Source organism: Zonotrichia leucophrys, chromosome 4 (genome assembly GCF_028769735.1).
Source record: "Zonotrichia leucophrys gambelii isolate GWCS_2022_RI chromosome 4, RI_Zleu_2.0, whole genome shotgun sequence".
NCBI classification, from domain to species: Eukaryota; Metazoa; Chordata; class Aves; order Passeriformes; family Passerellidae; genus Zonotrichia; species Zonotrichia leucophrys.
The window spans coordinates 34,068,537-34,094,143 of NC_088173.1; the positions used below are offsets into that span (position 1 = coordinate 34,068,537).

Below are 25,607 nucleotides of genomic sequence, written 5' to 3' on the forward strand. Positions count from 1 at the left end.
CCATTTGTACTGTGTCAGCAGAGTCTTTAACTAGGCATTCTTAGTATGGTATGCTAATCAGAGGTGAATCCTGGTTCTTACAAATTATCAGGGGAAGACAAGGAAATGAGGTATGAGAATGAAATAATTTATAGGGGTGAGGTACTAAAAAAACCCCTCATGTCCCTATCTATCTTGCCAAGCTTTGTGTCTGTATTCAGAGAGATGCAGTGCATTCCAAAGCCATTTCAGAAATGTCCCGTATTTAGCAGCTGTGTCTCTGCTCAGGCTGTACTTGTTGTGTTTAACTCTGGTCATTATTGCTTTGTTCTCAAACATGAGGCTGTAACAGGATATCTACCAAGTAGGGAATCACCTCAAGCAGGATATAGCATCTACACAGCATTATTTCAACTTCTACCCTAGAGACCTGAGGTTCTCTACAGGATATTTCTCTTGGGAACCACACCTTTTAAAATTGAGCAACTAAACCAGGCACTGCTATGCTAGCCAGTATGGGGCAGAGCCCTCTGTGTGCAAAATTCACCCCACTGTATTAAGCTTTGTACTTTTACTGTTTAACTTTCTGCAGCCATCCCTATTAATTCCCTTGTGCTAGTGTCAAGGTTTGAGTGGCTATGCAGTGAATTAAGTGAGGAAGTTGGTGTGGATGAAAACTACATCTTTCTGACCCCTCTCTATGTGGAGAGTTATTTTTCAACCAAAACCAGTTCACTGATCAGATGCTTTTTAGTCACACAAGAAAAGCGGCCAGAACAATCAGCTGAAAGGGAAGAGGGAGAATTCACCCATTATTAGCATACTCCACTAAGAATGCCTGAGCTTTTCTCCGTGCAACATCAGGGGGAGTCACAAACTCTGGAATTTCTCAAGGCTACCATCTAGCATGATTTTGCTGTTAAGGAACTTCATATTCCCTGCTTCAGCAGGAAAAAGCCATAAACATCCAACTATCTTAGTTCCTATTAGGCTGTTAAGTTAAAGCCATCATCATGGTAAATGTCATGTCTTCAAGTAAACGATCACAAAACCCAAATCAAAACCTAAAATATATACAGACCCCTTCATAATTCTTTCTAGGATGCAAATTATTAATAAAAATTCTATTGGAATAAACACATTTATATGGGATTTGCATGGGCTCCACATCATCCTAAAGCACTAGCTGTCAATTGACTTCCACTGAGATCAGATTTGTTTAAAACCAGATGTAATATATTGTTCTGTAGGATGACATTTTAAAAAATCTATCTGCAAAAGTGTAATGTATGTATATTTTCCAGGTTTTAAAAAGAAGCTGTAAAGACAAATTTTATTACTAAATTTAGGAGGTAAAATGATTCAGTAAATGCTGCTGTGAAAGCTACTGGTCACAGGAGGATGTAAAACACTGCTGTCCATATCATGGAAGTGCCAGCTGAAGGATGATCCCAGGTATAAAGTACTTGAGTGTTTCATTTTTCAGAAGTTCAGCTTAAATAATTCCTTTTCATTTACACTTCCCTCATTTTAATGTGTCCACTCATACAAATACTGTCCTCCACTGTATGATCCCTTCACAAGTATTAATACAATCCTTCTGATTTACAATCAAGGGAGAAAAGGATGAAATATCAGCTAATAGGCAGGATATTCTCATTTTACACAACAATCTTTCAACCCCAAGACTGACTCAGGCATTCTGGATTCCAGTCCAGAAGAGCATGGTTCTTACACCTTCACTGCTTGTAGAAGGTACCTGCTTTTACACAGAGCAAACAAAAGGTTCATAGCTTGTTCTTAAAGAAGAGATAATGAAATTCTCAATGCAGTCTTATCCTGCAACACCCAAAGTCCATCTGTTCTGGTCTGGCAGGCATTTGGTTACTTTAAAATGTGACAGACTCTTTATCAGATTATTATTTATCATCATTACTGCTATTCTCAAACACACTATTCAATATAGGATAAATAAATCAGAATCACTTCCATGCCCTGTTACATATATTGAAAAAGATGTTTCCAAAAATTTTCCAACTTAGAATTACTTTGATATTTCTATATTGAGAGTGAAGGTAATAGGGTTTTTACTTATCCACACTGCTCATAACCAAGTCATGTAATGACCCAGACAAAGCCTTTTTCATAATTAAACCTTTCTTTTCCTTACAGATTTCGGGAGGGAATCCTGAATTTAGACAAATGACTGCAGATGGTGATATAAAGCTGTACACAAGACAAATGGCAGCTGTGGCTTTCAGGTGAAACAGAGCCCTTGTAAGGTCTCCAGAACATTTTGCTGCTGAAAATAGAACTTTGCTACGGTTTAAGTCCTTTGTGTGCCATTGTGCCAGCTGCTTACAGAGCGCCCTTGCTCAGAGGATCTGAGCATACACTACCATGACTCTTACTGAAGGTTTGGGGCTTTAAGGAACACACCTAAAAGGCTCTTTTGTTCAGTTGTTTGTATTTTCCCCCCCTTCTGATATCTTCTTAGTAACTGCAAATATGAGAGATACGAACTCCCAGAAGTATCAAGTGAGAACTTACTGTCCCTGGCATTACAGATAGCATACAGATAACTGAGAAGGAAGAAATTGCTTTTCTCCTTTGTTATGTATACAGTGAAATGTGCATGATCAGATTTTAGAGGCAGATATTGCTATCAGAGTATGTTTAAGGATGTATTTTAAGTATATTTTTAAGACCATTAAGGACACAACCCTAGTTTTTGAGCTTTTAGATTCAAAGGGGAAATCTACCTTTACCTCCCACTTCCTCCATTATAATGGAAGCTCAGACACTGCAATAGAGAATTCGCTGCAATACAAGAATCCTTTCTTCCTCATTTTTATGTCAAGTCTCAGAACTCTGCACAAAAGGTAGTGGAAAGGCTTCTTGAGGCCAAGAACAATTCTATAAGGTACATGTATTCCATGCATATATCCTTCCATCCATTGCACATAGTGATTTCAAAACAATCCAATAGATTTATTTTAATGCCACAAGTTTAGGCTATGAGTTTTCTAAAAACCTTGCTTGAGGTTTAAACTAAAGCTCTCTGAAGCCAGTGTATACCTCCCGCAGTGGTATGAACATATTTGTTGAAAACATTTTTAATCCTTCCTCAAACTTCTGGTCTTCTTTATACACATTTTTTTTCAAATTTTTTTTGTACCATTTTTTCCTCTCCATGTCTTTTTTTTAAATGATTCATACAAATTTACTGCTACTTTTGCTGTCACCTCACTCATTCAAGATTGCTTTCCTGTCTGAAAAGGGCAACTTCTGACCCCCCCTAGGATTGCTAACTACTTCATATATATTAACTTTAAAAATTATGTAGAAAGAATCTAATTAGTATTCCCAGGTGGACTTCTATAAAATTCTTAAGGGCTTCAGTTCAGCCCTTAAATTATATAACTCAGTGTTTCTTACTAAGGAATTTACAAATTAACCCCTAACTTTAGTGAGCTCCAAATTAGGCCCTTAATAATTGGAATTTACTTCTGAATGTTTTAATGTGCAGGCATAGCACATTAGGACCCTGCTGGAAAGAAAGCTCTCTAATATTATATTAATATATTAGACATTTTAAAAGAGAAGCTCATAATGCTGCTCTGATCATGAGTAATATATCTCACGTAAGACTGAGTGCTTAAATGGAAATAACCAAAACATCATTCCTCCTCTCAAATTACTCCAATAGTCTGGCCAAAATGTATCATTATCATGCAGCAGAACAACAAATTGAATTTAAATAAAATCTCCACTAAAACTAAGTACAGAAAAGGAGAAAAACCTCAAAAGATTTGCCTAATGATTGAGGTTTGAGCTTTGTTAAAGTTCTGTACTACTACTTAAAAAATGTCTGGAGGAAATATATAGGACCTTTTGCAATTTCAGTTAAGTCTGACTTTGTTTGAAAGATAGAACACAGTATTTAGTTTTCTGAAAAGTCACAATAAAATGCAATAATGTAATATTTAAATTTAGTCTGAAGACTAGATGCTAGGGAGTATTTAAGCAAAGAGAGTATTCTATGTCATTTTTTCCCTGTTGCTTTGATAAAGAAAAAGGAAAAGGAAGCTAAGTATTTTATAAAAGAAAGCTATTTAATTTTTATTAACTTTATTCCTGAAGCTGCTTCCTCAGAATCAACCTAATCTGGTCCTCACTGAAACAAATGGCAAAAACTTAATTTTATTTCACTGCTCTTTGGGTGAGAACATCAGTAGGTTGTAATTCTGTGGTCTCTGTTTTTTCCTTCTCCTTCATCATAGGAAAATGACTGTATAGAACTCAGAAGAAAATCATCTATTGTACTCTCAATATAAATTTGGGATTGTCAGTTCACTGAAAATTGGCATAGTTCTCTAGTTTTACCACACACAGCAGTCAGTTCACCATGTTTTATATGGAAAAACAGTTTCATAAAGAACACATTCAATCTTTAGGATGCAATGTGGGGAAGTTGGGATATCATTATGTCTTCAGAATTAGACATGTCTGGATACCTCAGAAGCAAAACTCTTGTTTGTGCTCTCAAGGAAGGGACACCTACCTGCCTCAGAGGTTATGTTAAAGCTAAAAAGAGCTGCTTGGCCTAGGACTGCAATTCTGCAATGTCTGGATAATGCCAGTCTTAGCCACTGGGATTCTTTGTCCCCCACATTACACAGGATGGGGAGTTGTTTGGATTGCTGTTATGACCAGCTCGCTGTGTTCAACAGGCTCTCTTACAGACAAGAATCCAAATTCACCCTTTTTCTTCTTGAAGAAACAAAATTTATTAGCATTCAAACTGTCAAATGATTTAATGTAAGAAATTACACTCTGAAACTGCTCAGACTACAAAATGCTGGTAATAGTAACAAAAAATTGGAAAAAGGAAAAATAATAAATGTGGTAGCACTCCTATAACAAAGTGCAGAACCGTATGACATATTTTTTTAAAATATAATTAAAATGTCATTAAGCTGCTTTATGAAATACTAATTTAGTTAGCATTATACTGTACACTGAATTGCAGGTAATACTTTAAGATTTGTTTCTGAAACCACCATAGAATATTTTCAGCCCATTTCCTTCTCAACAAGTACACAAAGAGTCTCATTCTGTTGATAAGGCTATTGTAGAGTAGCACAGTCAACAGTCCTCCAAAGAAAACAACATTGATTCTAATGACAGAGTTTGCATACAATTTTACTCTACTTTAAACAGTAAATCTGTAAACCTATCATCTTGTGGAAGCCAAAATCAGATCTGGATCCAAACTTTTTAAAACTCACAGCTAGGAGCTCATAGAGCTCTGTGAAAAGCAACATTCAAATTTTCACTTTAACACTGTGGTTCAAATTTGCCAGGGGAAAGATTGAAACACAACCTCTGTATTTTCAAGGGAACAAGAAGTCAGATTATAACCTACAGGAATTTATTTTGCTATTTTCTTAATTTTACACAGTCAGATAGTAACGAGAAACATTTTAATTCTTACAACTAATCAATATTCTGTAATGATCTTGTTCAGAACAATTCTGGAGAAGAAACAGAAGCCCCAGTTATCTTATGGTGTGTAATAAAGTGGTCACTTGACACAATGCACACAATTCTCCATCCTCAGTCTTATAATAATGCATTACTAGCAAAACAATAGTAAAGATTAACCTGCATTCTGGAATTTAATTAGGGAACATTGGTCTATGACTCAGCAATCCCCAGGTTTTGTGCTTTTCACCAGGCGACAAATTTTATTCCAGCTAAGAATGCTCCAGCAGTGTGAAGTGCCAAGGGCTTGTTGAACCCCTGCATGCAGGGCTTGAACTAACTTCATTTTCAGATTAATAATAAAGTGAAACTTCCCTGGGGGGAAGCAAAGGAGAAGGCAGAGAAGCTCCAACCAACACACCACAGAGCACAGCTGAGCCCCTCAGCCACAATGGCAGCAGTGCCTGGGGCAAAGCGTGTTTGGCTGGGAAAGGGCAGAAAATGCTGGGCAGAGAGAGGGTGAGGGGAAAAACCATGTGCATGGTCTGTGATACAAACTTCAATAACCTTGAGGGAGGGAAGGGAGAAAGGGCAGAAGGGAAGAATGGGAAAAAGAAGAAAGAGAGGGAGGAAGGCACCTGATGTGTACATTAGGAATTAAGATTCAACAGAACTTTTTTCCATTTCTATGTTTGTTCATGAAGCCACTGATTAATGTGCTTAGCATAGCTCTGCTGTTTACATGGAGCACAAAAATATTCTGGAAGCTGATCAACTGGGTAGGCTGAGCACTTGTAATGAATAATGAGATGCAATTTTTGGTGTGTTTCTAAATTCTATTTCTTTTACTTGAACACAATAATAACATTCAAAGAAACTGACTCATATACTCCTTGAAATTAAAGAAGTTAGCATCTATTAGCATGAAATAATTCCTTCAGAGGAATTTTCAAACTGTATTTCACTTATGTATATCGCTGTCAGATTTATTACCAGAGCCATTCAGTACAACCTGAAGTGTCTTTTAGCACCTCAACAAATTGATATCTTTTAGGATAGCAGCATTTCAAACCTCAAGGTTGCTTTATCAGTGTGAATAACAAAAGAACAAATAGGCTTCTCATAAGCCTTCTATTCCTGACTTGGTGGGGTTTTTCATCATAGTTATAGAAAAAGAAAGTCTTGCAGCAATGTAAGTACTGGGCACAGGATTTTGTTTTCCAGGTTTGTTGCCTTAAAAATGTATTTTTATTGTTAATCTGAAAAGCAGTTTCAGTATTCAGTGGATATGAAAATGATTCATAATGGAGAGGAAAAGGCTCTTGGGATATGAAGTGCTTCAGGGAAGAGATGCAATATACATACAAAAAGTAAATAAATTCCCTATTGCCTCTCACTACTCTCTTATGTGTTTTGTTTTTTTTTTTTTTTTTAATAAATATCTACAACGCATTCTGTCAATATTAATGTTCAGAACATGCTTCAAACATGTGACATGGGAAAGGGAATGTTCTTTTTTAGCCTAGACCAGGAAAATCAAGTAATGGCTTTCCCAACAACAGATAAAGTAATTCTTTTGTTTCTCTGGCAGCTTCACATTCCAAGAGAGATTTTCTGATCCTCTACAAAAAAAAAAACAACTTGCTAAGTAGAGTCACATTATAGATTATTTTCAATTCTGTTCTGAAGACCAAGAAATTACAGGAGCAGCACTGCAAATTATCATTGCAGGTTCTAATATTATCATAATATGTCTCATCACAACATCTAATCATCTAATGCTCATGGAAAATAAAGCAAAAATTAACACAAACATTTTCTGAAAATAATTCACATTAGTTTGCCACATTTGTGTTTTTATATTAGTTTTTATATGATTCTATGGGGCTTCACATTCACTTCAAGATCACATCCCCAAGAAGTTTTATAAAATAATGACAGATTTTTACTAGACTAGACAGATTCTTAAGGCACTTTTGCTGACTTAATTCAGTACAGCAGGACCATATGCAAATACAGATGATTTGTGATGTTGTGAGGGTCACATCACTAGGCAATGATGTGACTTGACACTGAAATCCTGTGTGTGACTCTCAGGGCTTTCTCAAAGCTTCTATCTCAGTGTTTATTATTAGGAAAGCATCCCAGAATTCACTAACATTATAACTGTACATGTGTCCTACATATATGTAGATATGTACTGCACACTGAAAATCAGTACATAACTAAATTTGATGGTTTCCTTATTGCCCTCTCCAGTTCCATTTTATTTCACAGCACTCTTAGTGTCTTCTAATGAAAAACACTAAGATATAAACAGTTGATAAGGTGATATAAAATCTCTTGTTTATTGCCTGTATGAGACCCACAACAGAACCCATGTGTATGGATCTGCCCATGTCTATGGATCTGCCACTTTGGTGTTTCATGCACACAAATATTAAACTACTGGCTACAAAACTTCAGGACAACAGAAGTGTAATTTAAAATTCTACCTGCACTAATCTTAACAATTCTCACAATTTAAGAATTGAGCAGAACAAATGTTTTGCCTTATCCTTGTAATGTCATTTGCTGAAAGCAAGGGTCCTGCTTTGTCATGGTATATGCCCACTATTTTAAATGACCTAAAGCTATAGGAATGAAGTTAGCCTGCCAAACGTTAATGAAAGCTATACTACAGAGCAATATTAGTCAATTATAGTTAATATTCAAGCACCTTCTGCAAACACAAACAATTCCTGAAGTGATAAGGAGAACTGAGCGTTTAATTTCTATAATAAATTAAACAGTTCATAAAAGTCTTGGTCATCAAACTGAGAAAATCAAACTATGAAATTTTGTAGAGCTGAACAAAAGGAGACAAAAATAATATCAAAGTAATGAAACACTAACATGCAACAGTTTCTAGAGGAAGAGTTTGTCTAGTTCCTGGCTTTTTAAAAAATACTTCTGGCTTTTTGAATATACAGCTTTGACAATAGCAATCTCCTTATAGAAGTGAGATCTGTCATTTTTGCTGAAAGACTTCTGCTTAGCAAAACTGAATTTTCACCTTCAAGGGCACTGTGAAATATTGCCATAGAGACCACCTATTTTTAGAAAGAACTATCTAATGTGCATCTAGAGCTCGGCACTTGCTTTTTCTTGATCTGCATAATGTAGAGAATACTCTTTTGGAAGTCAGAGGGGAAGTATTGTTGATATTGAACACTGAGAGAAAAAAAAATCAAAGTGGGAAGGGAGGAGGTTATAGAAAGTAGAAAAGGGTAGAAGGGAAGAGAGACTTGAGTTTCACTGGGTTTTAATTTTAGTGGTAAACTTTTGTCTTCTCACCAGTCTGGAAAATGTGATTTTTCCTCATGTGCAGAATCCTGATTTGCATAACTGAAGTTCTCCAACTCTAACTGCATAAGGTGCAATCATTCCCTTGAAGGAGCTGAACACCAATACTACCCCCTGTATGCTTGAATAGTACATCAGTGAAAGGTTTGCCTGCCATCATCTTCTGCTTTTGTTTACTTATTCATTTCTGGTTTAGCATGCGATTCCTTGGCTACTGACTTTTCTTGGCTTTTCTGGCACCTGTTCCACTGGAGGTTGGTGGAAAAAAGCCACAAAAGCCTTAGCAAGTGTTGATAAGCAAACCTGTAGTGCTTGCAGCCCCTGCAGCACAAAACTAGCACAGCACGACTGATTGAGACAGTAGGGCAGAGCCCCTTTCTGCATTGTCCTGGCTGGGTCAGCTCACTGATAGGGGGAATTTCTGCAGCTGAAAATCTCTGGGCTGATTTATGCAACTACTCTAGATCTCTTTTAAAAGAAACTGATTTTCTACCATCTATGCCATAAAAGTTTAACTTCATACAGTACCCCTTCTCCTTTAAACCAAGAACACCAATAAGGCCAAAAATAAAAATAAAGGTGAGGAAAAACCTGAGAAATTTCTTTTTACATTTTGTTCCCCTCACAGAACTATGACTTGCACTAGATGCCAGCTATTCCTTATGATTGGTCTGAAGACTAAAAGCTTTTTAAAGATTCATGGAATAATGAATCAAATCCAGCTGTTCTATCATAAATGTCTATTCAAGAATAGTCAAACCTTCCCCTTTCAAATTTTAGTTTTTTATCACTTACATATGTGGCATATTAACATATATTTCTTACTGGAGATAAATACATAAAAAGATAAGACAGTTTTAGTGACCCATAACAGCACAGACATGAATTACTAGTAATGTGACTTATTATTCATGGTCCTAAATAAATTCTAAATCACTGTATTCAAAGCTGTCTTCACTTATTTTGGTTTTTAACCACCATCATCTGAACGGGCTTTTATGGTTTGACATAATTCACAGATCAATAATGCTTTTATAATACCTATTCTTCCTTACGTAAGAATACTTTTTATAGGAATTTTAAACTTCTTTCCTGTTTCAATGAGTGTTATTTAATTCAACAAGACCACATATTCAGTAGGGTTTTATGTTGTGCAAACAGAATACTAGGCTCCAGCTTGAGATTTTCCTCATTTCTCTGTATACTTTCCTCCTTTCCTGTTCCCTGGACTCCAAGGGAAACTACTAAAACCAGAAAAACTGGTGCATGTTTATAGCAGTAAGTAATCTCACTGGAACAAACAAACAGGTTTTACATTGATGGGTTAAGAACAGTAAGACTGATTTTATTTCAGATGACATTTCATTTGTCACAATTAGTAAGCATTTATGGGTTTTCCCCTGTTCTTTTCAGCAGGATTTGGTTTGCTGTGCTGTGCTGGGGACCCCTGTGGAACAGGCAGTGAACTTCACCCCAGGTGCTGGTTCTGCTCAGCTGGGTTCACACAGAGGGACTCTGCCTCGGCATGGCAAACAGCTCTTGTGGGCAAAGCTGGATGCAGCTACACCAGGAGGGAAGCCAGCTCAAAGAAAGCCTCAAACACACACCAGAGCTCAGAGGTGACACTCAGACACACCAGGCAGAACTGTCACTGCAGGATGAAACTCTTGGGAACAAGACCTGGGGTTACCTTAGCTTAGTGCCAGTGGTGTTACATAATCTTGCTTTAAAAACTGTTAGAATGCTGCTTTTTAAATGCCACAAAGGGAGATGGGGCACCTGGAACAGCTTTTCCGGTTTTTCTCAGAATTTTCTCTCCAAGTTTCTAACACTGAATTGATTCATCCCATTCAATTCTCAATGTGTGTGTGCTACAGTATTTCCTTAGCAAAAATTAAACTGCACATAGACTTTTCTTCACCGTCTATTTCTAGACAAAAAAACCCTAAGTCTAACATTCAATAATAGTCACAGGGACATTGGGAAGTTTTTTTTTTTCCTTTTCTTTCTTTTCCTTTGAAAAAAATATAATCATAGACTTACATAAGAAATTACCCTGGAAAAGACATAATGCATCAAGAACAGTGGCAACAGCATTTATAAACCAAAACTCTAGCAGAGAAAATAGTATTGCATTACCACACAGTACCAGCATTTATATATTGGTATACAAAAAAAGCTCATTAATGGGAAATAATGAAATATGTTATTTGGAAATACAGCTGATGACATCTGCATTGCAGAAAGTGCAGTACAAGAATTCATACTACCAAAAGAGAAAGCAGCAACTTAACAGGTTGAGAAATTATTTTTTGATCTATGGATAAATCCACTGAGTCAAACTTTTGGAAGGGTGAAAGAGAGGAGTATCTATTCTATATAAAATTCTTCAGCTTTTCATCTGAAACACCACATTATCCTCCCCCACAAAAAATAACCCAAAAACCAAACCCTGAAAACCTGTATTCTGCAAAGACTGATTGCAACAACTTGCACAAATGTCAGTGGTTTTTCTGCTCCCTGCTGCTCTGACTCTCAGCCATGTGAAAAAGTTCCAATGGCAGAGAGCTGTAAAATCTCAAACAGTTGTTGTGAGTGCAAAGATAAAAAACTTGCAGGGTTTTCTGAAGGGTGACAGCAAGGTACAAATTCAGAACCTGCTGAAAGAGCTGCTCAAGTGATAACACATCATAACAACACAGTAAAAATGCTACAGGTAAGAAAACTTGAAAGAGCTCTTTTCTATATAACACAAAGCTGCTGAGCAAGAAGCATTTTGGGCACTAAAAACAATAACCTGTAAGGTCAGTGTGGTGGAGATTCTTCACATTCAGTACAATTAGAAATACTCAGTTCATATATTTTATTTGTAGTTTTGACCTCCTGAATTCAAAACAATATCTTGAATACAAGTACAAATGTTTTTTATTGGAAAGATTATGAAAATTCTGCATTTTCTGTGCAATGTAATGTTTATTTTGGCAGATTACACCATGAGGTTATTTAGGACTACACTGGAAAATATGGTGCTGAACTTGGTAAGATGAACACACTTTCAAATTCTGACTTTTATGGTGAAAATGAGATAAATCCAGCAGACTGGGGTCTTGCCTACAGCAAATAATCATTTATCATGAAGGATTTTAATGAAAAATTTGCATTAGTGTACATGGGGTACTTCATGCTTTCCAAACGCATTCTGTTTAGTGGTAAGTTTACATCAAAATGATCACTTCTGAACTTTCAGCATAATTTCTACCTGCATTCACTTGTCTTCTGACTAGATATAGGAACAAATCCAATGTAAATCATATACATTCCACTTCATGATGGGTAGTGTAAATTAATAATAAAATCGAAAGACAGCTGAAGAAAGACAAATTGACTTTTGAGAGACCATTTGACCTATGTGCCTAGGACGGTCCATTGGTCATTCAGTCATACTCAATACTTCTAATCTTTTTTCATGAAAGCTGTCAGTGAACCTCCACACATTGAGTGTCTCCTCCCATATCCTGGTGGAATTAACCAGTGTAGTGAACATGTGTTCTTGTTGCTGGGAGTAATCAGCATTTGAACTACCACTTTTTTACTGAAAGCTTGTCTGGATAAAGACTTTATCTCTTACTTCCAAGAATGTGCACAAAGTTTTCACTTTAAACATTTTATCTTAAGGAAAAGAGGCTGCCACTACTGCTCCCCACCACCAACAGCTCTTTTGCCTTTGGTAACCTACAGGCAATAGTAACAACTAAATTTTTTTGTCTTTGGGAGTAATGTAAGAGGAAGCCATTACCTTTCTTCTGTACTCTTTTTCCCCAAAACTGTTTGCTTAGGCATAACACACCAGGACTAGCTACTTCTCTCTTTAAATACAAAACCTGAACAACTGATTTCTTTCATGACTGGGATCAATTACAAAGACATCAGAAAGCAAAATAGATAGCATATGCTTAGGCATCGGATATAAAACAGATCAAAGCAATTTAACCCTTTCACATTTCAAAACAAAGAGCATTCAACTGTTTGATGCTACCTTCAAGAGTAATCTCTGGACTAAAGGTACTTTCTGATGAAATCTTTCTTTTCATTTCCCAATCCTTTTAAAAGTCTCACAAGAAACAGTCTCATAAAGCTACAGTGATTTCATGACGCTCCATAGAAGTTGCACAGAGGAGAATCTATCTGGACCACAAATTTTTGCCAACATTGCTTACACTTGGAAGACAAAAGCATATGAAAATTTCTATTAAATAAAAAATTTTATCAGGCTTCCAAAAGCATATCAGGTTAGGATACTGCCTGACTTTTGACAATGTAGGCATTATGAGGAAGTAGTTTATTCATGTATCCTACCTGTCACATCTGAGGGTCTTCAATCAAGGCCCTTCTTAGTAGCCAGTAATGAGCACTATGGATATAGACACATTTGTATTTTGCAGAAAAAGCTGTGCTCAGTCTTGTCATACACCTGTTGACTACCATATGCTCAAATGCTAGGACTCACATCCACAGCATTTCTTTCCTTCACTTTAATGGAATAAGGAAGTAGCCTCAAAGAAGAAAAACACAGTGATATTCAAGGCAAATTCTGAAGACAAAGGATTCCCCACCAGAAGGTAGAATTTTTTCTTAACTTAGTAATTAATCCTGCAATGCAGACCTTAAACAGGAACCCCTTGCAGCAAAGGTTTCCGCACTAGGATTTCCTTTCAGGTACATGAGAAAAATGCAGGACATATGACCCCACAAAAATACATACAAACTAGCAGAAAGAAGTGAAAAAAAATTAGAAAGCCACACTTGTTTGACAATTGAAACAGGACTCTCTAGCAATATTTTTTAATTTCATATCTATGGAAGACCCCTTGAATTTCTACCCCACACTTCATTCCCAGCCACCTGTACAGCTACAATAAAATATGCTACCTTAAAAATCAAATGAGAAATGTGATGATAGAAGCCATTAATACTCTCCACTAATACTCTCCATACAGACCACCATGCTACATATGAATTAGTTTCACCCCCTGAATCTATCACTCCAAAAGCTGCTGTAGCTCTCTCGATTTGTATTAAATTGTTTTTCCTTTAATATCCTACCTAATACTATTGGCAAACAAGTCAGTCACTGACATGGTGATTTGTACTGCATTATATAAATGAAGGTTTCCTCCTTATTTTTCTCTTTTCTGTTTTGGTTTTCTTTTAATGTTCTAAGATGGATGTTCACACAGAAGAATGTGTGTGCACTGCTGTAATATACAGGGAGGCAGACAACCATACCAGCAGCTGACAAAGACACAAAAGAGAGATTCATAACACAAAAAGGCTCTACAGATGGGGATGTCACCTGTGATCTGATACATTTCATGGGATGAACACTGACAATAATATAGTCAAGCTGTTAAAGTTACATCAATTCTTTAAATGTTGTGAACATTTTTGTACTGCTGAGGGTAAGATCATTAATTCTCACGTAACTTTTTTGTTCCAGTAACAACCAGCACTTTCTCTCCTCCCACTATTCCATGTTCTGTTGTTCATTTATCATTATTATTCAACAAACCCCAAAAAGAGTGCCAGCTGAAAAAGGAATATAATCTTTTATGTTAAATACTGCAAATAGGGAATTATCCCAGTAGGGTGGCATTGAAACAGCACATTTCAGATGCAAGCATGAGAACAAGCTGATAAACTGCAGGAGTCCTACACATGGGAACACAAATACACTCCTCAAAATGTTATTTTTATATGGCATGCATGTGTGCATGTATATATGTATCTAGACATGAAAGGGAATTTATTGCGTATGCATTCACAGTAATTATCTCAGATCTGGAAATAAGCATTCTGTGAAGTTACAGCACTTGCTGTGCAAAATGCTAGGCTTCTTCCTCTTTATTTTCATAAAGAAAATTTTGACTTAAAAAATCCTAGAGTTCTACCAGGCAGACTGCACAAGAGACCCTCATACCCACAGGTACATCTCAGCTTCCTATGCTAGAAACCTTTGGTAAAAATCCTTTCTGTAGGCATTTCCACAAGAACACTCAGCAGCAAGAGCCTTCTGGCAACTGAGATCTGTGACCTCTGACCACCAAGCAGCTTCAGTGACCCTGCCATGAGCAGGGCTCTGCCCCACAGCAAGCTCCAGTAGCTACTCACAGGCAGTTTGATTCTAAATCTGTCGGTGGATTTTTTTTTCTCTTTCCCTGGAAACTTAAACAAGGTTTTTTCACTTTTACCTCCTCCAAAAGTGGATGATGCACATTTGGATAACCACCTTGTAAAAACTTAAAATAGTAGATTTTACACATCACAAAACCCAAACTGGAGACAAGATACTTTAATTTTGAATTCATTTCCAGAAGGGTGGCATAAATGGGAAGACTCAAGTGAGGAAGTGATTTCATATATTGTGTGTGATGAGTGCAAATTAAAAGCAACGGGAATGTATTTAAGAAGATAAGATGCAGAAAGTAAGGGATTGGTCAAGAGAGTGAAATCTTCTGGGTGTTTTAGATTGGCATTTGTTTAGTGGATGTATCATGTAGGAAAGTGTATGAGTGCTGCTAAGGCAGCACTCATGGAGGGTAAGACAAAAAAAACTCACTAAGAAACACTTGGGGACATCATAATGGACTTAGCCCAGGCAAAGGTGATCTTGTATTGCCAGTCAGGAAAAAGTGCATGAATGGGAATCAGGAACAAGAGAAACACTAGAAAATCACAGCTTCAAGATATAGAGCTGAGCTTTTACAATGATAAAAGTTCATTCTGGGGGAAACTTGAAAATCAGATCATTCCCCAGGTATTACCTTGCTAGAATCAAGTATTAGGAATAATGCATTGGTGCAGATAAGCTGTTCAGGGACTGGATGTGATTTTAGATTAAAATCTTTTGTATTATAAGAAAAAGGACTGCATCTGCATTGTGTGCCAGAAGCTGCAACTATGCAGACAGCACAGTTCAAGCCATTATCCTTCAAGCTCTTCACACACAGTCTGGAATAGAGAGCTGCTCTGTGAAGATCAGTGTGACAGCAACTTATCAGCAGATACACTGCATGGTACAGATACTGTGTTCTTCACACAGCAAAAGCTGCATTTTGTTCTTAGCATACCCTGGCAAATGTCCACTGTTGTTGAGAAGTGCTGCCTAGAAATCCACAGATAGGTTTTTTCTTGGTATGTCCTGTAAAATGTGTAAAGTTGGGGCAAACATCAGCACATGCTGAGCCTCCTGTACAGCTAATCCACATTATTACCAGATATTGCTTATTTTAAAGGGACTCTGTGACTCAGAGAAGACCCCAGCAGAATGCTAGGTAAATGACTTATTAAACAGATTCTAAAATGAAGGAAATGAATGCAGGAAAAAAGCCCTCTACAAAACTTTTTTAGAGGAGTAACTTTAAATTTGCAGTGTAACTGGGATTAAAGATAAGACTGGGTTAATGAGAGGTTTTTAGTGAAAACTGCATTCTGCGTTAGAGGTTTTACATTTAAATCCTCATCCCAACTCAAAAACTGAGCTCTAAACTTCCAAGTCAAACCTAATTTTGCTCTACAAACAGGTTGTGTTAAAAGACAGCAGCTGGATTCATGAGTTCAAAGGCAGTATTTTGTTGCAGGGGCATGACTATTGGGAAATAGGTTTTCAGAAGAAAGGCAGTGGACTGTAACGAAGGCCTAACATGATGCCTTGGCAGCTTGATTAGCCACGAGATCAAGAGCAATAATCAATTGCTGCCTTGCACTGGTTCCTATTAGTATCCTGTCCAGGTTCCAGCCTCACTCAAAACTAACAGGATGAAAATTTGCCCGTCACTTTATCTTTGTAAATATAATTGCACACAACACTGTTTTCCTTTACCTTGTTTCATTATAATAGAGGATTAAAGTTATGTGCTATTTTCAATTCCATGTAGCTTTACGTATGGGCAGAAAGGTATCAAGCTGGGAATTAAGCAAATACCTGGAAGAGCTGACTGAGTAATCTAGGGGGAAAAAAGAGCCAAGACAGAGAAAGAGGGGCTCTCCTGTTAGCAGTGTGCTCAGAGAATTGGCATCCTCCAACTGATTCTCCTAACTGGTTCTTCTTGCTTCCAAACAACAGAGGCAAAAACACCAGAAAAACAAGACCAGGAGTGTAGTAGCTTGAGACTGGCAATTGGAAGCAAACGTCCCCTGAGCTGGTGGTCAAACAAAGTGCTTCATTTTAAAATCTGATTTATTCTGCAAATTAGGAGCAAGACATTTGTGGAGCACTAGAAACAGCCAAAAGTGGCTTGGGGAAAATGAAGACTGACTATTGCTTACAAAGATGGGAGCCTTTGATGCAGAGGAAAAATTTCAAGTCAAACCACTGTCTGCTTGCCACCTTTGCTAACCTACCTTTCCTGTTAGAACTTAGCAAAACTGGAGTTGATACAGAAAAAGGAAAACACATTTATGATTTCAAAACACCAGGTCACTGCAGCTTCTGAGTGTCATACAGAAAATGCTGTGCCAGGGATGCATTGTTGGACTAAGATTATTGCAAACAGGTGAGGGACAGAAAAAAACAGACAACTTAGTTGCATATTGTGATAGGTGTGATAGCATCTGCTAACCTCAGACTGCTAGGGAAACAACAGACTATTGCTGAAGAAAAATAACATGGCATAATAAACCATCTGCTTAATGGGAAGACTAAATGGAGTCTTTCACCATTTGGAACAAAAACATTATGAGCAAGGTGAAAGAGCTGGCAAGCTCCTGGCAGCAAATCTAAATCTGCAAGGTGAGAAAATAAGCTAAATTTATAACAAGATAGAACAAAGCCAATGCATTCCACCGATTTTATGGAGATATCCATATACATAACTGTAACGTTCATATTTACAATTATCTCAGGCATCTGCTAAATAATTATCTTCTCAAAGGTAATGAACACTGAAAATGTGGAAAAGGGATTAATTTTCTTTTAAGAAATAAACAGGTCATTAAGTAACTAAATATAGACACCAGTTTGTCTGAGTGGTTTTAGAAATGATTCTATGATCATCCAATTCTGGAAATAAAAGCAGCATTTGGAAAGCAGAGGGAAAAAACACATCTGCACCCTACTTAATAGAGAAGGCCACAACTCTTATAAAAAGAATCCACCTACTTCGCTCTGATAATAAAAGGGGGAAAAAAACTGAAAAAAAGCCAAAAGCCCCAACACTCTCCCCCCTGCCAAAAAAAAGAGAAGGAAGACAGCAACAGCAAAAGGCCAAAATACTGAGCATGTAGACAATATATGCATTATGTTTGGCATAGCAAGGCCAGGGTTTCACAGGCACACCACACACCCATGTGCACTATGTACAGTTCTGTGGTTCAACCTACTGTGGCATTACAGCTTTTTACAAAGAGAAGGGGGACTGGCAGAGCAGGATGGAGTTAAAACTGTGATATAATTTTATTCCAGTTTTCAATACCTGAGATTTAATGGTGAGACAATCAGCTTCAGAGAATATTTCTGAATCTCTGAAAAAGAAAAGCTTTGTGTTTCCCTTTAATTTATGATTTATTACTGTCTTTTACAACACATTCATTAGATCTGTCCTAAGCCATTTATTTCTTGTGTGCAGAGGGCAGTAAAAGACAGAAAAAAAATTGCAAACTTAGGAGGTTTTTTTGTTGTTTAAATAATAAAAAAGTTTCCTTCTACTTATTTTTTTAAAACAAAATAACAAGTAGAATAATCTTATTCGCATACCATGGTGGCTTTTCTCCTTGACCTTACTGTATTCATTGAACTTGATCTAACTTCATGAACTGAACATTTGCTGACCTTGTTCACTGACATTTTGTTAAGTTCTACTTCTTATAGGGTTTTTACATTAAGCTGGATCATTTGATGAGAAAGTAGCGTGCTTCTTGTAGCCTCTTTTGGTTCCATCCTTCTGAAAACACATTTGTTTAACCAGTTCCTTCCTGATACATGACAAATTATTAAAGACACATACAAATATTTGTCCACAAGTACTTAATGGGGAATTGAGTACAACTGCACAATTACTGCAAATGAGGAACTTTTCAAGTAAAGGCAAATCAAAATGAAGGTTGAATATTGTTGTCACCCCATCTCTAGCTTCTAAAAGTATACAAAAATATGGCAGTTATCAACTGCTTATTGCTTGTTACTAGTCAACAAGTGTTGTTTATTTCAGGCGTCCCATGGCATAAAAACTATGAAGATTTACTGTTTCTTTGATGGATATAATGTGATGCAATTTAGTAATGACTTGTTCTCATCTAGAAAAGCACTTAAACAACAGTCTGAAACTGAAGCCTCTAGGAAATATCATTGGCTTCAGCCAGACTTCTTATGTGCTCAGTATTACAGTCGTATAAAGAGCAGATGAACTGTGAACTTTTGGGGATTTTTTTCTTTCCAGAAAACACAATAAAAATGTATTTTCTTCCTAAAACTCATATCAAAATTGGAAACTCCTGTTATTGCTTCTAATTGACAGAGAAAAAAAAGTCAGAAGTGGATAGAGAAAACCTACAGCTTGCCTAGGAGTTATCCCTGTGCTAAACCACTGTTATTGCCCTTCAACAGAGTTCAGCTCTTCCTAAATTAAACTTCTGTCAGTGAGAGCTCATAAAGAAGGCAAAATCCTTTGATTCGTCTGTAATACAGGAAATGAAACCTGAAATATCCTGTCCTTCATATTGCTAATTCTTTAAGTTGTTTGTATAAATTAACTGAAATCCACACCACAAAAATCAGCTGAAAAACAGGCATGAATCAAAATCTTCAAAACTCTTTGTTAACATTTACTTGTATAATAAACCACTTACTTACCATGGCAGAACAGTGCACCTATGGCTTTTACCATTCCCTGTGTATTTATTGGTCTGCAAGCACATTTCATAGGAGCACTTTCCTGTCCTATTCACCAGAGAAGAATATCCTGCAGCAATTTTGGTATCTAATGATTGCAGTAGCTGTACCATTATTATGCCCTTGGTACCACAGCCTCCCTCTGGCATTTTTAAAAGCTGCTGTTGCTAGCAAGCAAAACTCTCTAATGCATTTCTGGAAAGGATCTATGAGAAGTCAAGGTAGAATTTTTTTTAATATTGCTACAAAGTGAAAGAAATCTCAAAGGAAAACAGCAAACTATGAGAATACAAGCCCCATTAATAGCCAAATAATTTTCAGTGCAAAGATGGTGGAAGTCTGCAAAAACAATAGTGTCTCTTGCTCAAAGAGTTATTTCTAATAGATTTTAATTAAAAACTGTCTGATGTGCACTCCTTTGAATACAGCTGCGACTTGTTTCAACTTCAGTGGCACAGCATCCATTTATGGCACAACATTTTAGAGCAGAATAGCTCTAAATGATACAACAAATTCCATTATTCTAGTGCTCTTGCAGAGAGACACAGGAATTTTGGAGCAAAGCTCCTTCCCTGATGATCCTTTTACCCTTTCAAAGTCTAGGAGCTCCAGCTCAAGCACATAGCTAAGCAACCTGTTTAAAACAGACAGGGGAACTGAAAACTTTTCTCTGCAATTGAAAACCTTATAATCACACATGAAATCTAACCATATCTAACATTTTGTTCAGTATCCCCACTACCACCTGGACTACAGCTTACACATTTATATATTACAAAGCTCTTGCCAGTTCTCCCTTGTCTCCTTGCTAAAAAGAACACTCACCATTATTTAAAGAGGAGCCACATAAATAAATAATAATTAATAAATATTAGAACAGTAGAAGAATATAAAAATGAAGTTCTCAGTGAATGATATTTGGGAAAAGACAGAATGTGTATTTACAGTGAAATAAAATTATATAATGTGTTAATTGCTGTAAATATTGGAGTTGAATGGTTTCACTGATGGCAACCATTGTGGCCAATAAAACTGCTTCCAAAACAGCAAATAAAAGGCAAAGATACTACTTGTCACTGCACTGCTTAAGAGTCACTGCAGAGTAACAGAGCACAGTACACCATCCTCCTTAGTGCCTCCTTCGTGTATTTTCTCCTTCCTCATGCATTAAAAATGGATTTGTTAGAGTTGCCCATGGCTTCACAAAAATATAGTTTCACTTTTCCCTATAATTTTGTAACAAAGAAGCAAACAAAAAAGGGACACATTTATTAGTTACTGTGCAGAAATATTTAAACCATAAACCTGTCATGATTCAGGTATGTAAATTGACTCATTCTAATATTCTCCCATTTCCTCCATAATCCATAGCTTTTCTGAGCCTGTCAAATCATCCTTTTGTCCTCTGAAGTATTCTGGAACAATGTTTTCTGATGACAGTGACACTTTTATGATGACAGTAGAGCTGATAAACTGATTCCTATCATTTCCTATTCTCCTCCCCCATTTCTATAAAACTGGAGTATAAAAAAAATAATCCTCTACCTGCACTGCATTAAGTGGTTCTTTTAGCCTTCCCTGTGAAACTGAGCCACCTGCAGACTGGAGAAAAATGATGCTAATGTGAACTGTTGTTTCTTGTCCTTAGAAAAGTACACTAATGTCTGCATTACATCAAGGAAAACATTGTGCTGCTAATACTATATTTATGAGCAAGTGATTTGCAGCTGATTCTGCTATTTCACATGTACATGTTGGTTATCTGGGTTGTCAAGGAAGAGACCCTCTTAATGCTGCAACTTCATTTGAATGGAATGGAAGAGAGGGGAACAGGGCTCTGGGGATGAGAGCTCAGCACCTCCCTCTCCAGGTCCCCTCCTAAGGAAGCTCTGGAGTGCAATGAGGTACCCCTCAGCTCCCTCCTCTTCAAACCAGACCAGAGACCAGAGTCCTCAGCCACTGCTCACAGGGCTCCCAGCCCTTCCACCACCTCACCTGCCTCCCTCTGGACACATTTAAGTGCCCTTCACACACTTCATAAACCGTGGGGCCCAGAGCTGCACACAGTGCTCGAGGTGAGGCCACACCAACACTGAATGCAACAGGATAGAATCTCCTCCCCAGACCAGCTGGTGTTTGGTGCACCCCAGATGCAGCTGGCCCATAATGACTCTGCCATCAACCTGAACACCCCCATCCCTTTCTCCAGTCACTCCTCTCCCTTTTTATGCCAGCATACCTTCCACTAACTAGTCTTTCCTTCAAAATCCTTCTGTGCACCCAGTGAAAACTGAAAGTTCTTGTATCCTTTTGCAACTGCTTGTCTCTGTATCTCTGACAAGTATCCTTGTATCAGATTGAGAAATAAGCAAACCAACTACAATTGATTTCTGCCTCAAGACTGTTTAGCTTCATATTTGCAAATGTTCCCTTTTTTTCTACTCAGCTTAAGTTTCATTTTGTTCATAGTCAATCAGGTATAGTAGGTTGCCACCTAAGTTTTAAAGTCACGTTAAAATCTGGCAGAAAGAATTGGAGAGCATATCTTACCATGCTTTAAATAATTGAGTAAACATTGTTACTCATCATTAGGTAAACTCAGACAGAAGAAGAATCCAACTCAAGAGTAGCCTGCAAGTCTCTAGATCATCTAGAAACAGAACAAATTAATCCTAACTCCCCATTGTTTCCAGTCTACTACATAATGCACTTGCTACCTGTACTTCCAAAGCATTTGATTAATGAGTGCATATGCAGGAGGAGACTAAATCAAATCTTCCCCTTGTTCCAACTGGGGGAAGGCACCCAAGCTTTGGCTAAGTGAACCTTCCTGCTGCTGGGCACTGCCCTGTGTCTCATCAGAAGACAGTGTTTCTCAGGAGCAGCTCTAGCAGCCTGACTCCATAGTCCTCTCAGGCAGTGTATACCTGTGCTTGTGAATGAAACACATCCATTTCTATCAGCTTCTCGTCCAGTCCTGGAGCTTAAATAGAAAAAATAAAAAAAGTCTTCTGTGTCTGCTTATTGCAATAATCCTAATTAGGATATGATCTCTGTTTATGCAATGGGATGTCAGATGCAAGTTAAGACTTCCCGTCCTGCCTTCTGTGGAGGCAGAGCAAGACCGCCATTAGAAAAGAATACAGTATTTTCCTCTTTGACACCATCAACTCTTGTTTCTGCATCACTATTAACTCAGCAGAATAAGATAAAGCTAAATATAAGTCAGGATATTAAATCTGCTTCATATTTAACACCTCTCAGAGACATTGTAGCTATCCACCTTAGCAGCTTCTCCATTTCCAAAATGCTGTAAAATTTTATAATGTAATTTTGATCAATTCTGCACTTAGGAAATGACAGCAGATGTTCTACTTCTTTCTTGGTTAGAACAAAACCAACATGTGCTTCCCCCGCCCAAGGTAAACCATTAGGATGTGTCCATCTGAGTGAGCACTGAATAGTCAGAATTGCAAATAGCTTTCAACATACACTCCAGGCTTTCTAAAAAATGGAGGCAGCATTCCATTCCTGCATCCTGACAGCTCACTTCAGCCCTTTGGAAATTGTCTCACTTTAGATTTCCAACATACAAGTTTCTTTTTTTCTAATAAAGGAATCAGTGCTGATAACCTATTCCCTAAGACTCTTTTCTCTTGAGAGATAATGAAACATATGCTGCTTATCAAAACTGCAGTCTGTGTGTCAGTAAAACCCCCAGCTCCTTAAGCTCTACTCCCCTTTTTATATAAAACATGAAAAGTGATGCAAACACACAAGTATGAGTGAAACCCTAAATGACTTTTTGCCTCTGCTTTTATACATCCATGAAAATGCAAAAATCTTCCCCCTATTTTTGTGGTATGCTTCACTTCTCCTAAATTCCCTTCTTACCTCCTCCTGCATCCACACAATTTTTTAGCAGTTTCTAGTATTCCGCATTTCATAATCAATATACATAGAATTTTGCTCACTGAGAACTGTCCTGTTCTTTGAGTGAGTTGAACTACTATTCTAATGACTGAAAGATCCTCCATTAATTTTTGCAAACTTGATGTTTTCCACCAACTTAACATCCTTCAACCAAGCAAAATGACTTTGAATGAGAATTGTTCTTTTTCCTTCCTTCTCTCTGTCTAATAGATTGAGACACATAAATGACAAGTGGTGTGATGCCTAAAAGTGTGCAAAACAAAATTCACAGATGCACTGCCAGACATAATACTTTATGGCAAAAAACCAAAACAAACCCACAAAACAAAAAAGACCAAAAAAAAAAGGACAAAAAAGCAACAATCTTACAAGTACTTTGTGAAAAGTGACTAGAATCAAAACAGAGCTGTTCTGGAAATATTTGCAGCCTTTTAAAATTTAATTCTTTACAGCATTTATTGACAACATCAGGCACTAGATTAAGACGTTAAAATTTACCTCTAGACCATCCAACCCATTTAACAGCACTTCAATAAAATAAAAATAAAACCTACCACAGCACAGAGACTAAGGAGGTATAAGAATAGATAATAACATTATTTTACCACCACCCATACCCAACTAGTCAAAAATATCTGAAGAAGGGAAAGCATCCTGTAAAGGGTACATCTGTCATTCCTGTTTAGAGAGCAGAGAAAGAAGCTGAACATAAAAGAGAATCAGATTCCTCATCAAGCTGCTGTTTGCTGTGTGACCTTGCCCACTGAATGCTCTACAAGGTGCACAGTGACTCAACAGGCAGACTTTGTGAAGCTGAAGTTGAGATGGGAACGGTTGGGGGAACAAAAGGGCCTTGAATCTCCTTTTCACACAGGTGCCTTTTTAGCAGTGATCACAGCAAATGAGTCACTGTTCTGGTAGCCTGAGATGACTGAGTTCACTGCCAAGGGACCAAGGTGCCTTCTCCATGCCCATTTCAAGCCAGTATTACTCAGAACCACCCATTCTGAAGTGCTTCTGCTAACTCTTTATATGGTAGCTCAAATGATAAATAGTTATGCTTCCACAGAAAAGGTGAATGCATTAATCTAAATGAAAAAAAAAAGCCAAGAAGAAGTAAGCAAAAAAAAAAAAAAAAAAAAAGGAAAGGAAAATTACAAAGTATTGCAAGTAAAAGATTAATTAGTATATTAGTACACAGCCCTCTTAATTATTATATAACAGAGGGTTGTATACTGGGCATGTTTTGTGGATATTCAATTAGCACCTTTCTTAAGCACACAAGACTCTGGGGAGCAGGTGCTTCAGAAGGCCTAGGATAGGTTTTCCTACTACATGTAAATTTGCAGGTCAGAAAGACCAGCAATTAACATTAAAAGTAAATATTTTAACTAAGTAAATATTTCCCTAAAACCAGCACTTGTACTTTTGAACTGCGAATTTTACTCCTATCTTGAAGTATAATATCTTGAGCTTCCACAAAGACTGGTAAACAAACTGACAAAGGATATCTCCTTAGTGGGAGCCCTGAGACATCCCTGATAAGCTCTGCTGAAAACCTGATAGGGAGCAGCCGCAGGACAAAGAAACCTTGATAGGTGTAAGGCAGAGATCTTGATGGGCCCAGGACAAAGAAAGAAAACCTGATGGGTGTAGGACAAAAACCTTGAAGGGTACAGGACAAAGAAACCATGATAAGGAACTGACCTTTCAGGAAAACACAAAGCAGCAACAGGAATCCTGGGAACTGATGTCTGACACACAGTTACACCAAAAGTGATAAAAAGTGAACTGCTAGTACCCGAAATTAACTTCTCTGCTCAAGATCTCCTGGGCAATCTGGGACCCCTAACTAGCGACACCTGACTGACTCTGGGTCAGCTTTGGAGTGAGATCTTTGCGCCATTGATTTGCCCCACTGCTGGGAGTGGTCTGCTGAAATACCACAGTGGTAACACCTTACATAAGACATTTATAG

General features: G+C 37.4%; 1 protein-coding gene across 8 annotated transcripts in view; it reads right to left on the bottom strand.

Annotated features, from left to right (window-relative positions):
• Window positions 1-25,607, bottom strand: part of CCSER1 (coiled-coil serine rich protein 1) — a 633,522-nt gene that overhangs the window by 20,311 nt on the left and 587,604 nt on the right. The gene's annotated exons all lie outside the window — the stretch shown is intronic.